Here is a 12,666-nt window from a genome sequence, read left to right as displayed (position 1 = left end):
GTGTGCATGAATATGTATATGTTGTATGTATAAAAGGAAAAATATTGTAAATTGCTTTTTCCTCACCTCTTAAAAGGTCGAAAAGGCTTAGCAATTGGACAGAGGAAACGAAAAACATGTGTGTGTGCAGGAAATTTTAGAACTGCAGAAGATGAAAAAAAAAAAAATCCAAACCAAAAACCACTCACCATAAAAAGAAACTGACACTGTATGTGTTACTTAGACCATTATCAGGTTAATGTATGCTTTTCAGAAAAGGAGTTCAGCCCCAAGTTGTAATATATACTGTATACTGCAAAGGAAGTCCTTTCCACTTCAATCTATTTCACTACCTCTGTGTGAGTTGAAAAGTCTCCCCAGCTAAGCTGTGGGCTAGGGTGTTTTCCAGAGAAGAATGTAGTGATATTGCTGAAGGCAAGCACTTTCTTGTGTTGTCAAGCCCTTCAGCACAATGTGTTCACCATACAATTTTCTGCATTGTGCTAGGACTCTTTTTCCTCTCTAAAGCGTTTTAGAGAGTTTATGTTCAACCATGAGGCCAAGATTGCCCAAGCATATGTTTGGGAGGAAAGTAGTTTTTTCTGTCAGCCTCAATTTTGATACAATGATTGATGAACTGTACTCAGAAGAATGTAAGTGATAGCCTTGTTTCACTGTGACAGTAGAGTTGATTTCATTTGAGTAAATCTAAATAAAACAAATACTGGGAGAACAATAACTGAAAAGCCTAGGGTAGTAATATGTTCTTTTCCCTCTCTTTGTCAAGCAGAGAATATCTGTTATTTAATTTTTTAATTTTCTCTTTTTTTGGCACATAGTTGCAGAACACTTCATATGGTACAGAATTTAAGGAGAACAGGTTTGCAGTAGTGTGACAAGCATAATGGTGCCAGTTAGCATTTCAGAACTGAGAAATGACTGGCCATCTGGGAAAAGGGGTAATTTAAGGTCAACACATGAATAAGAATAAAAGCTGAAAGGCATTTTTTTTTCAGCTGCAGCGGCTATGCTTCCAAAAGATTGATACTAAAGTGCAAAAATCAGGCATTGTATGTTCCAGTAATAATTCATTCATAAGTTTCTGTAGATCTGTCACATTACTTTTGTTCCAAACCCATGGCTCTAGCGGAATTAAAAGCTCCTCTGAAGCCAATGCCATCTAGTCCAAAGGAAAGACTAGTGTGGCACTATTTAAGACACTCTTTGGTGTAAGGTGCAGTTCCCCATGAACAACAGAAAATGAAGTTGATATAGTGATAGGAATTAATCTTATTAGCAACAGCCTAAAATTGTGCAAATTGTCTACTGCCTAGAGGAAAGAAAAAATCTTACCCATACAAATTTTGCTAAGCCTGACTAACTTAATCAGTTCAGTGTGGATTTTACTCTGGGTATTGTTAAATATATTTGTTTGTCGCACCTAAATATACTGGAAACTGGGGAACTCTCCTTATCAAGGTACAGTACTTTCTGGAAATTCCTGTGCAATTCATACGTGCAAAGGGATGCACATGTGCAAAAATAAAGTAAGTGTAAAACTGTGCTTTTCTATTATTGCTAATCATACATCTCAAACATTGTCTTGATCAGGTTATTCTATTCCTATGTAAGTAATCATTGTTATTTAATTTGTGTTCATGAAATCAAGTCAAATGATGTATTGGAAAGTATATTTGTGCTTCATATGCAATTGACAATGAAGTGAGAGCATTTCCCATCAAAGTCATTATGTCAACCTAGATGAACAACAACTGATTTTTTTAATCTCCTGAAAATAATTTTATCAGTTTAAACAATAAGAGAAGGGTACTTCTGTTCAGTTCTTCTAAATTAAGTGTCCATGATTCCTGAAGAGAGAAAACCTTGCCAAATAGGTAGTTTCCTAAACTTTGGGAAATAATTCCCCAGTTTTATAGACATGTATATAGGTACACAGTCATCTTTGTGCATACTGCTTACATTATTAAATGTTAAGTTAATGCTTAAAAGAGATCCCGAGGGATAAGAAAAGCTGGAGTTTCTTCACATGTCTTCTTTAGTAGCCCAATGCAAAGAACAAAGTTTGACCTTGAGAGAGACCAAGCAGCTGTCTCCCATATTCCTCACAGATTTCTCACCTCTGACATCTAAAGAGACAAATCAGTGTAAATAAAGATTTTACTTTTAGAAACCGAGCAACCGAGGCAATTATCATATCAGTGCAGCTATTGCTAGGTTGCTAACAGCACCTGAACTAATTATTATGAAGCTAGCTTCAATCTTGATACCACAGAAGAGCTTACACAGGTTAGCTAGGCACAATAAAAGCCTAAAAATAATACAACATTTTTTTAATAAATTCATTTAGGTATTGAACAAATGGGAAAAAAAGTACCATTATATTTGAAAGATAAGGTTGACATGAAAAGCAGTGTTTGTCAATTCACCAAGAATTTATTCTGAAAATTAGAAAAATCTGTTTCCAGAGTATGAAAGGTCTAGAACATCTTTTTGGTACTAGTAGCAGAGATATGAAAACCCATTTGCATGTGGGTCTGGAGAATTGAGTCAAAACAGTCCACAAGGAGATTGCATGTCACTCAGGGTAAAGAGATTTTTTTTATTTTCATGTTCTTATGGTTCCATAATAATAATTATGTTACAGTATTTTACTATTTCAGTGCATATTCATTATGTCACATTTATTATCTGTGTGTGAGATTTATTTTTGTGTTTCTGTATTTTATTGATAATAGTTATACACTGAATGTGATTCTTATGAAAACATCAGGGAACATATACTGCATAAGACATCTCAGAATCTATGTGTTTAGAGATTTTAAATAGCCTTCCTATAAAGTACCATCAACATTTAATAGACTTGCAGTTGTGTTCATTATTCTGTTACAAAAGCTAATGCAGCATGCGTGCATAAGTACATATACAGTGCTACTTTTGTGAGATTATTTTGGAGGCCACTGTTACCTGTCTGTTTAATTATTTCTTTCACCTCTTGTATCTTTCCTTTTGTACAGGAACAGCACCTATCTTTTCCTACACATATAAAAATTAAAACATAAATATATCTGTTCTTCTTTGAACTTGTGAATGACTCTCATATTTTCAGAAGTGTGCCATAATGCAATCCTGAGCGAAAGAGTCGAGTACAGCTGAAACACATTCCCTCTTTAAAAAAAGATGCCTGAAAGGAAAACCAAATAAATTCACCTCCCTCAATAAAAAAAAACATAACTATTTTTTAGATTTGCTGTAAGATATGGTATAAAGTTCAGATCAGCCGAAGAATACTGAAGAGATCTTTCAGCACATCAGAATGGTGATCTCTCTGGAGTACCTGACTAAGTGTGCAGAAACCCTTTGCTGGAACCCAAGTTCTGCCAAGGACTTGCAGCCTTGCATTTGATGAGACTTTTCAATACATAGCTAATTTAGCTCTTATTCATGTGCAGTGAATCCTTTCTCAGTTGGGCACTTTATGAGCTTAGCAAAAAGTCTACTGTGTATTTTCAGTCCACAGTTTTCAAAGGCTTATCATTCTGTTGAATCAAAATGGATTTCCTATAGGACAATAAAAGGCATTGCTCCTCACTGAAGGTTATTTTGTAAAGCTGTAGCTTTCAAATGAACTTCAATTGTTTTGGCTACAGACACCCTGGAGAATAAATGGCTATGAGATTTATTTATTTTTACTGTAACAATGAAAAAAAAATCCTTTTTCCTACTCATTTCATGTTCAAATGTCTAACTAATTCCTGCAGGAAAAAAAAAAAAAATTAGACAAAATCAGCACTGGACAGATAATTCCAGTCTTTATCGAGAGTGCTTCTGATATGTGGGCATAAATGAATACCAAGATTAGTAAAAAACCATCTTTTTATTGTAGTGGTAGGTACTATGTCTAATAAATAACAAAAATCTGTGGGTTTCCATATTTACAAAAGAAACCCAACTGTGATCACTGAAGCTTCCTAGAGTATAGTCTTATGCTATATAGTTTCTGGTGTATATGTGAGAAGACTTTTAGTTTTCTTGCAAGGTGTTTTCAGCCAGCTATGACACTGTGTTCTACCTCGTAAGTTTTGGAGTGTGCTCTTTTTCTTACAGTGCTGAACAATGTTGTTTCACTGCAACTTAGAAGCCACTGCCTAATTGTACAGAAGGTAACTAGAATGGAGTGAAATGATAATTTTAGAAAAAATGGATGTATGGCAATGAGGAAGATTTGGTTTTAAAAAGATCTGCTGACAATAAAAAAATAGTCAACCCAATAATTTTATGTACAATATTCTGCAAAATCAGCAACAAAAGCTTACAAAAATTAGAAGCTGCAAAACATAAGCAAACATTTATTAATTAGGCAATAGCAGTTTGTGAACAGAATGAGACAGAAATCACTGGGAAAAATAGCTTATATTCATGAAATTACGTGCCATCATTTAATAATGTGATCACATGTTTAAGAACAAAATTACAATTCCAAATGTAGCAGGTAGAAAATAAGGGTTACACATGCAAGTTTAATCTTGCAATTTCTCTTTAGAACTTGAGTTTTTAACTTTAATAATGATGATGTGCTGAAAGTGTAATTTCGTAGGGTTTTGACGAAGTAAACAGAAACTGTTAATTCCGTAGAAGCCAGTAGAAAATGCAGATACATGATGCTGACATTTAGAGACAGTAGATACCTTTACCCCTTGAGCTTGTCTGAGAAAATGATGATATTAATAGATTATCAAACTCAGTGGAAGAAGATTAAGTGGAGAATGGCACGTTGAGATTATTTCCGTGTAGAGGCTTGTAAAGATGCACTTTCTCCATTTGTTTCACAGATTTCTCTAACATCGTATTGAGGACACAAGCATTTAATTTTACCCTATGGGAATGATGTTCTTAAAAAGTCACGTTGTCGTGTGCTTTCTCTGTCCCCTGCCACATTGTATGCACAGCATAAAAATATATGGAGATACGCATGGATTTCATTGTCTGTCCTTGTTTATTGATCTGTTTCTTTTACCTTATCTCTCGCCTTATGATCATGTGATGATTCCCACAATTTTTACTTTACTATCTTCTATTCGTAGTTTGGGGAGATTTTCTAGAGATTTTCTGATGCCACTGCACTGATGCCCTGCATGTCTCTGTGCCCTGTGGGAAATGGCATGCAGAGCAATGATAGTACCAGATCTTATTTGTAGTGCTTGGCATCACAGCTACCCATGAACTGTTTCACCTGTGAATGAGGACATGTACAGTAAAGATTAAACAAACAAACTAATAAACAAAGAAAACAACTTTTGAGAATACAACCACCAGTTTTTCATGTCCCTCTGTTGGACCTCTTTTGCTGAAAGGGAAAGAATTTCTGTGTCAAACAATCAGCTTGTGTAATTTCAGACTGGCCTTTTAAAGTCACATACAATCATATCAGTCAGACGAAGAAAAAAATTGAAATTGTCTAATCTTCAGAATTGATGGTCCTAAAATAAATTCTTTCTCTTCTAAAGTTTCCTTTAGAGTTATTTTCTCTATGGTCTAGTAACATTTGTTTCACGCTCCCATATTTCTTCCTTGGTTATGCACAATTCTTTTATTGTCTGTTTTTTTTTTTAAATTTTTTGGTTCGTAGTTCTCCCCATCTACTGTGTCTTACACAGAAAATGTGATCTCAGCATTTGATTAGGAGTTAAACTTCTGCACTTGGCCTGCTCAAAAGAATTCCAAATTAGTCAAACGAGACAAAATATCTTCATTGACCTTCAAGCTAAACAGGAAAGAAATAAGATCAGTTTTTCACAGTGTCTCCCTCTGCTGAAAAGTCCTAGACACTACTGATAAAGGTGAATGAAGATACTGCTTTTAAGGATAAGACTTTGTGCTAATTAATGTTAAGACAAAATGTTACATACTGCGTAAACAGAAAGGGAAAGTAATTTTTAATGCCAGCGTCTGCCATTTTGTATGCACTCAGAGAGGAGGGAGAACAAAGGACTAAAGAAAGCTCTTCTCATGACTCAGCCACTAAATGACACAGAATGCCAATGTCAGCTTTTCTGATCTGACTTCTCATAGACAAGCTGCAGCAGTTTAGGTGCTGGGTGCAGGATCAGTGTTTGTCTGCTGAATTAAGTGATGCAATTTAAATAGTTACGAATAGCTATGAACTATTTCAAAAGCAAATGGCTAAAGAAACTCAGGGAATTATTAGAGATTTATTTCCTAGGTTTTCAGAGATAAGTAGTCGTTTTGGATGTCTCTTTTTCTGTACTCAAGTGGAGTAGCACTGAGTGGTAAGTTCTCCATTTGTTCTGAAAATAATAGCTTTTAAATCAGCTCAAAATAGAGAAAATTAATATTTTCAGTTTTAAGAAAACTGAGAGATGAATGTGCAGAAAAAAATGAATTTGTAATGGCAAAATAAAGATCTTGAATGTTTATTAAACAGATAAAGAAAAAAAGTTGTATGCCATAGGTGGTATGCATTTGATGGGTTTACTTCTGTTTCTGATGTATACCACTGGTTAGTGTGGAGCATTCTAGATATGAATGGTTGTTAACCTGTCCTGACATTGTAATTCTTGTTGCCGTTAATACATACCTGTTTTCAACCAGTGAGCTCTTTCATAAAGTAAAACTACCAAGCCAAAAAAACCCTAAGTAAAAAAAAATCGCTCAGAAATTATCCTAGTTATTCTTGTCTGTGCATCAAGATGGGCACAGCAGCCTGAGTAACAGAGTTTGATCTATTCAAGCCGTGAAAGAATGGGCCCAGCATACACAAAGAATGAGGAAGTATTTAATTTTAATTTAGAAACACTTGAGGCATATTAGCAACATTCTTTACTGCTAAGTGGAAGTCTTGCATGCCAACTGGCATAGCAGGAGTAATATTCTAGCATACTCCCTAGTGCTAAGCATTATAATTTTAAACTGTGCCTTTTTGAAGGCTTTAAATTCTGTTCACCTTTCCATTTCCAAAAAAGATGATTTAATTCCCTCTTCTCAAAACAAGATGCTTTGAAAATGACAGCTCTTTTTATGTTTTCCTTTGCTTATTATGTACATGCCACAAATTGCCAATATGTCTTAGAATAAAAATAGAAAAAAAGGTGCTCAGGCCAAGAGCTAGCATTGAGCTGACGCTAAACTTTTCAAACTAATGACCTGATATTTATGACCTTATGCTTGTCATAAAAATAGTAACTGTATTATCTAAATATAATGGACTTCTCCTTTAGATTTCCTAATAAAAAAAATCCGTCTTCCTGATTTTGGCTTTCATTGTTGCACATTGCATTCAGCATGGAAAAAATAATGGACACTAAATATAGCCCTTCTAAAATAGAGAATGTGTAAATATTCTCTAAGCCATGATTAATAATGAATACAAACTTTATATAAAACAGGAAAGCGGTGAAAGACAGAGATTACTTTTGCATTGTGTTCCAGTCCACTCACTCGATGAACGAAGTAGAAAAGGATCTGTGAACGATCTTTACCTGAAGAGTAGATTTCAACCTTACTGAAGTAGGAGAAGGAGAGGCAGGAGCCTAATGCCATATGCTTTCTTGGGAACAGGCTACTTGCAGAATTCTTTTTCACATCTTTGGTAAGAAACTGCACACTGAAGTAGCTATTGATGAGTGCAAATAAATTATTTAATGACATGTTACCCAGTCTGGATTCAGATTCCTCCTACACATGTTTCAGAACTTTGAGGAAAACTGTACTTAAGTACTGGTTCCTCATTAGCCCTTTCATTGCACTCAGCCTGCCCCACTGTGCAATCTTATTGCAACGCAAAGTGGTTGTAGAAGAATCCAAAACTAGAGACTATGGAGATTATTTGTAACCATACAGGCTTGACAACACAGAGCTTATCACTTTAAAAAGCACACATTAAACTCCGTTAAACTGCAGCTGGCACCCAAATTAGCCTATTTCAAGCCAGTTATTTCTCGACTTCACTACTGTCACCATTGTGATTTTACACCCAGTCAATTGCATTATTCTTATGGACAGCATTAGTAGCTTCTGTACTCATATTAGTGAAGGAAATTATTTGCCTATCCCAAGAGTTTCTTTGTTGATTTGCAAAAATGCTGGGGTTTTGCTGGTATCAAAAAGATTACTGAATCAAAATGACTGATCAAACATGTATTTCCCATTTATGAAACTTTGATTTAAAGTGTGAATTAATTTGGCTTAGGTATGATTGGTTCTGCCTTTAATCAGGGAGATAGAACCAAGGATCTCTTCCCGCAGCACACAGCATTAATTTATAATGTTTTACCACAAGGCAGTCCATAAAAGATTATCCTTGAAGGTATGAAAGTGTTCTGCCATCGAATGACATTGTATTTATTTGTTTGGCTAATGAGGTGAATGTAGAATTGCAATCTGCAGGGGAAGATTTGTTTTTTGGGCCCATTGAAACAGAGCCCAAGATGGTAACGTCATTGTTCAACGGTGATGATTTCTTGGCTCAGAGCAGCATTTTTCTGTTTGACCTACACATTTATCATGTTCCCAGTGGCTTATTCCTATTGCCATTGCTTTTTTGCATTGTTTTTATTTGAATTGTCTAAAATCACAGAACATAAAAGTTATAAAATATTATACATGATGATTATTTCATTTTGGCTTTTGTATTTTCCCCAGTTCACTGTAATTGGTATAGTCTTTGTAGGTCTTTTGTATAGTTAGAAAAATAATTAATTAAAAAATATTGGCTTCATTTTATCATCACGTTCTTGCACACTGATATCTCAATGCCCCTAGAGAACTTTCTGTGGAAGGACAGCTGCACTAACTGCATAGCTTTGGCAAAAGTAATATCCGAATATGTGACTGGGCATCAAAATGTTACTCCTTCAAATGCAGATAGAGATTCTCCTCCTTTCTAATTACAGAGGGAATACAGTGCTGCCAGCTTGTCAATTTTGCTACCCAAAAAGTTGTACACACTACTGTGTGATGACCATTAACATTTTCACAGACTAAGAAGAATAAAACATAATTCGATTCTTAAATCACACACTGCTTCTGCTGAGGAGCTCTTCCAGTTGATCTCAGATACTCAAGTCTTCAACACAAATTCCATGAAAGAGGCAGCATTTACCACAAATGCCTTGTGGCCATGGTGTACTAGCAAAACAGACAAGAGAAAACTCCTAAACAGACTGTAGGGCATTCCTGTGTCTGCTCAAGAAATATATAGTTCAGAAAGGTAACAGATGTATATTAACAAGACATTGCAACTCAACAGAATGTACCTGATGGTCATTCACCCATAAATACAGGTTCTTTCAGGAATGTTTCATAGGTGAGAACAGGTCATGCTAGTTTCTCTGTAAATGCCAGCTTTGAAAGTTCTTGGACTGGTAAATTGGAGCTGAGAATATCCCTGTACAAACAGTCCAGATTTCAGAGGGCAGTATGTGTGAATAAAAATATAGTTCACCAGAGTCCAAATGTATGTTTCTGATTGCTGCTCAGAGACTTATCCTTTTTGTGAATTTAAGCTGATGAGGGTAATTTCAGTTTCTCTATAAGGCTAAGATAGTGGTAGTGAGTGGGAAACAGAGCTTCTTTGTGGTTTTGATACAGAAGCCATTTCAATAACAGTGTTTTTCTGGGTTTAATGGTATTTTTAGTGTTGAGTAATCTTGTGACTAGCAAACTGGAAACAATTTCCTAATACAAAACTAAATCAATGAAAATATTAATATAGAGGAAATAACTTCTCCATGTATATATGTGTGTGGTGGGAGTTTGGAGCTTATCCTGCCAAACACTGCATGTTCTGTCTCTATTCCAGTAGGGCACTGAAGGACACATATGGTTAATGGAGGTTGTGCCTTTCATGACTGTACCCTTAATGCAGTACTGTTCATTTCCTGAGGATTCGGTTTGTACCTGGTCAGATCACATATGCATTTTGTTTGGAATTCAGTCAGTTCTCAGATATTTCTCTAAAACCCGATCTCCTTCTTCCCCTTCAAAAAAGAATACAAGACAATATTCAGAAGTCCCTGTATAGTAGTGAAAAATCTATTAAAAAAATATGTAGGCTTTTAACCATTTTAACTTTGAAATTACAGTGTTATTTTATTCTCATATTTTCCCTCTGTCATCTGAAAAATTAAGAAATTGTGGAACTGCTTAATTATTTTTCTCTTGTCTGTGTAGATTTTTCCCTACATGTTTCCTACTTGGTATTAATAAATTATTCTTTTATATTAAAAAATCAATGTTGTTGCTTTAACATTTTAATAATTTCAAAATACCTTGAAGGCATTATTCCTCCAAAGCATGTGTATGACTTTCAGTAACCCCTAATGAGTTACTCTTGCTCATCAAGGTGAAAATATGCCCTATAGTGTTGCATCTAATTTTCTTCTTCCTTCTTTGTCCTTTTCCGTAGCTGACTGCTTAGTAATGAGACGTTAATGAGGATATGACAGAATATTTAAACTAAAAAAAATCAGAAATTGAGTTAGCTTAACACTTAAATCAGTCTTTCAATATCATCACACAGCAAGGCAAGATACAGTGCACTTACAAAAATACTTCTTACAATATTTAGTGTAATTTTAGATTTCTTCATCTGTCATGTTCACCATAGGTAGAAAATGATTCCTTCAGTTCAGAATGAGGTAAGAGTCATCCCAGTGTTGGCTGTATTGCTTTTAAAAGGGAACACTTGACTTCCATTTTGATAATGTGAAATCTTTAACCTGGAAAATGTCAAACTGATTGTTTCTTTCCCAGATAATACTCAGGTGAGGTTTCCCCAGTTCACTTTTAACCTTGCTGTCAGCTCACTTTAATGGAACCTTATCAAACAATCTTCATGCTCTCCTGCCCAGCATGTGATCTTCCTTCAGTTTTCCTAAAATGAAAACAATGAAATCCTCTGTGTTGTTTGGCTGGCACCTGTCTCCTGAACTGACATGTCAAAACCAACTATTATTTTCACCACTGAGGCAAGAATTAATGGGAAGAAAGTTTAGTGAGCAAAGTATAGAAGCTATTAAATTTCTGATACTTTTTTTTTTTTTTATTTTAGATCTATTGGCTCCAACTTCAGATCTGAAGCTAAAGTTATATGTAGCTGTTGATATGTAGACTCTTTTGGATTTTGCAATCTGTTACTGCAGGTCAGACCTATCTGAACTTTTCTTTCACAAGAAAGCAGAGATCAGCTAAGCCATTTGTGTATTTTCACGATCTTCTTGGTACACATGACACTATGACATACAGATAGGATAGTAACAGCATGTGTGAACAGATATATCGATCTATAGATTATTTTCACCCTTATGTCTGAAGCACTTTTCAGTAGTGTTGATATTTTACACCCGGATAGTACTAGTCACTAATTCACTTCTTTTGATATTTCTTAATAGCTCATTTATCAAAGTAATCTAAAAGGTAAAATATTATAATGCAGAGCTAAACTACCCTTGCTAAACTTTTTATAAGTTTCCCATTTTCTCCTCACTCTTTCCTGCATCATTATTTTTAAATGGAAAATAAATAATTTTCATTATGTCCTCTCTATCTAAAGCAAGAAATTCCATACCAGTGAAGATTTATTTTTATCCCTAGGTATTTTTTCATTAAGGTACCCCACCACCTCACATGAGTCCAACCAATGAATTTTTATCATTTATAAGCAAACATCTTTGGCAGCCTTTCTTTCCTAGCCCACAAGCCCAGAAGGACACCTTCTCTACTTTATTTTTCAGTGCTGTTTTCCTTGCAGCACTTTGCTGTTTGTATTAACATTACCCAACATTTTCTTGAGACTAGTCCTTCTAAAGACGTCATTGAGGATGCTGTCTTTTTGCTGTTTCCCAAACAGTTGTCTTATACCTAGGTCAAATAAAGGGTTTTCAGTTTCTTTGGCTTGGCATCAACTTGCTGAGTTGCCTGATATTACTTAACTTATCTTTTATAGTACTGTCCATCAGTAAAACCTGTAAATAACTAGATCTGTATATTTTTCACAAATGCGATAGAGGTGTTGAAATAAAAAGCCTGAAAATACCTCAGAAATTAATTAACAGAACACAAGCAGCCAGCATGTTTTCTTGGGTGTTTTTTGTTTCTTTCTCTATTTGGGTTTTCTTTCCCTTTTTTTTTTAAATTTTATTTTATTTATAATTTTTACTTGAAGTTGTCTTTTCAGATACCTCATGCTGGACACTCAAAATAGAACCACTCAATTCTTAGGGCGCGGAGAAAAAGGTCTTTGGAAAAATAAAAATAAAGGAATACAGCAGGCAGGAAGTGTAGTGAATACACTTGGAATCCTAACAATACTGATCTCCTCATTTTGAGCTGGAGCTGATTGAATGAGTCAGATAAAATCGCATGCCAAATGTGGAAGGAAACCTTGAGAAATCCGTTTGTCAAGCTATAATACTTTTGCGTTGTTATTGTGTGACATTGCTGTTAAGAGTGAGGCTGAAAACATAGTAAAATAGTGTCATACTATGGCTTAACACTCTAAGAAGTGGTAATGAAATGCTGGACTGTTTTCCTTAACTCTTTTAGAGCTGATAGCTGGATTCATTCTGATTAAGCTAAATCACAAAATGGAGTACCCTGGCAAGAGGGGAAAGGCAGATAAGTGATCAAAAAGCCAGAGAATTAATCCTT

Source organism: Leptosomus discolor, chromosome 2 (genome assembly GCF_034619465.1).
Source record: "Leptosomus discolor isolate bLepDis1 chromosome 2, bLepDis1.hap2, whole genome shotgun sequence".
In the NCBI taxonomy this organism is placed as follows: Eukaryota; Metazoa; Chordata; class Aves; order Leptosomiformes; family Leptosomidae; genus Leptosomus; species Leptosomus discolor.
This window is presented reverse-complemented; position numbering follows the sequence as displayed.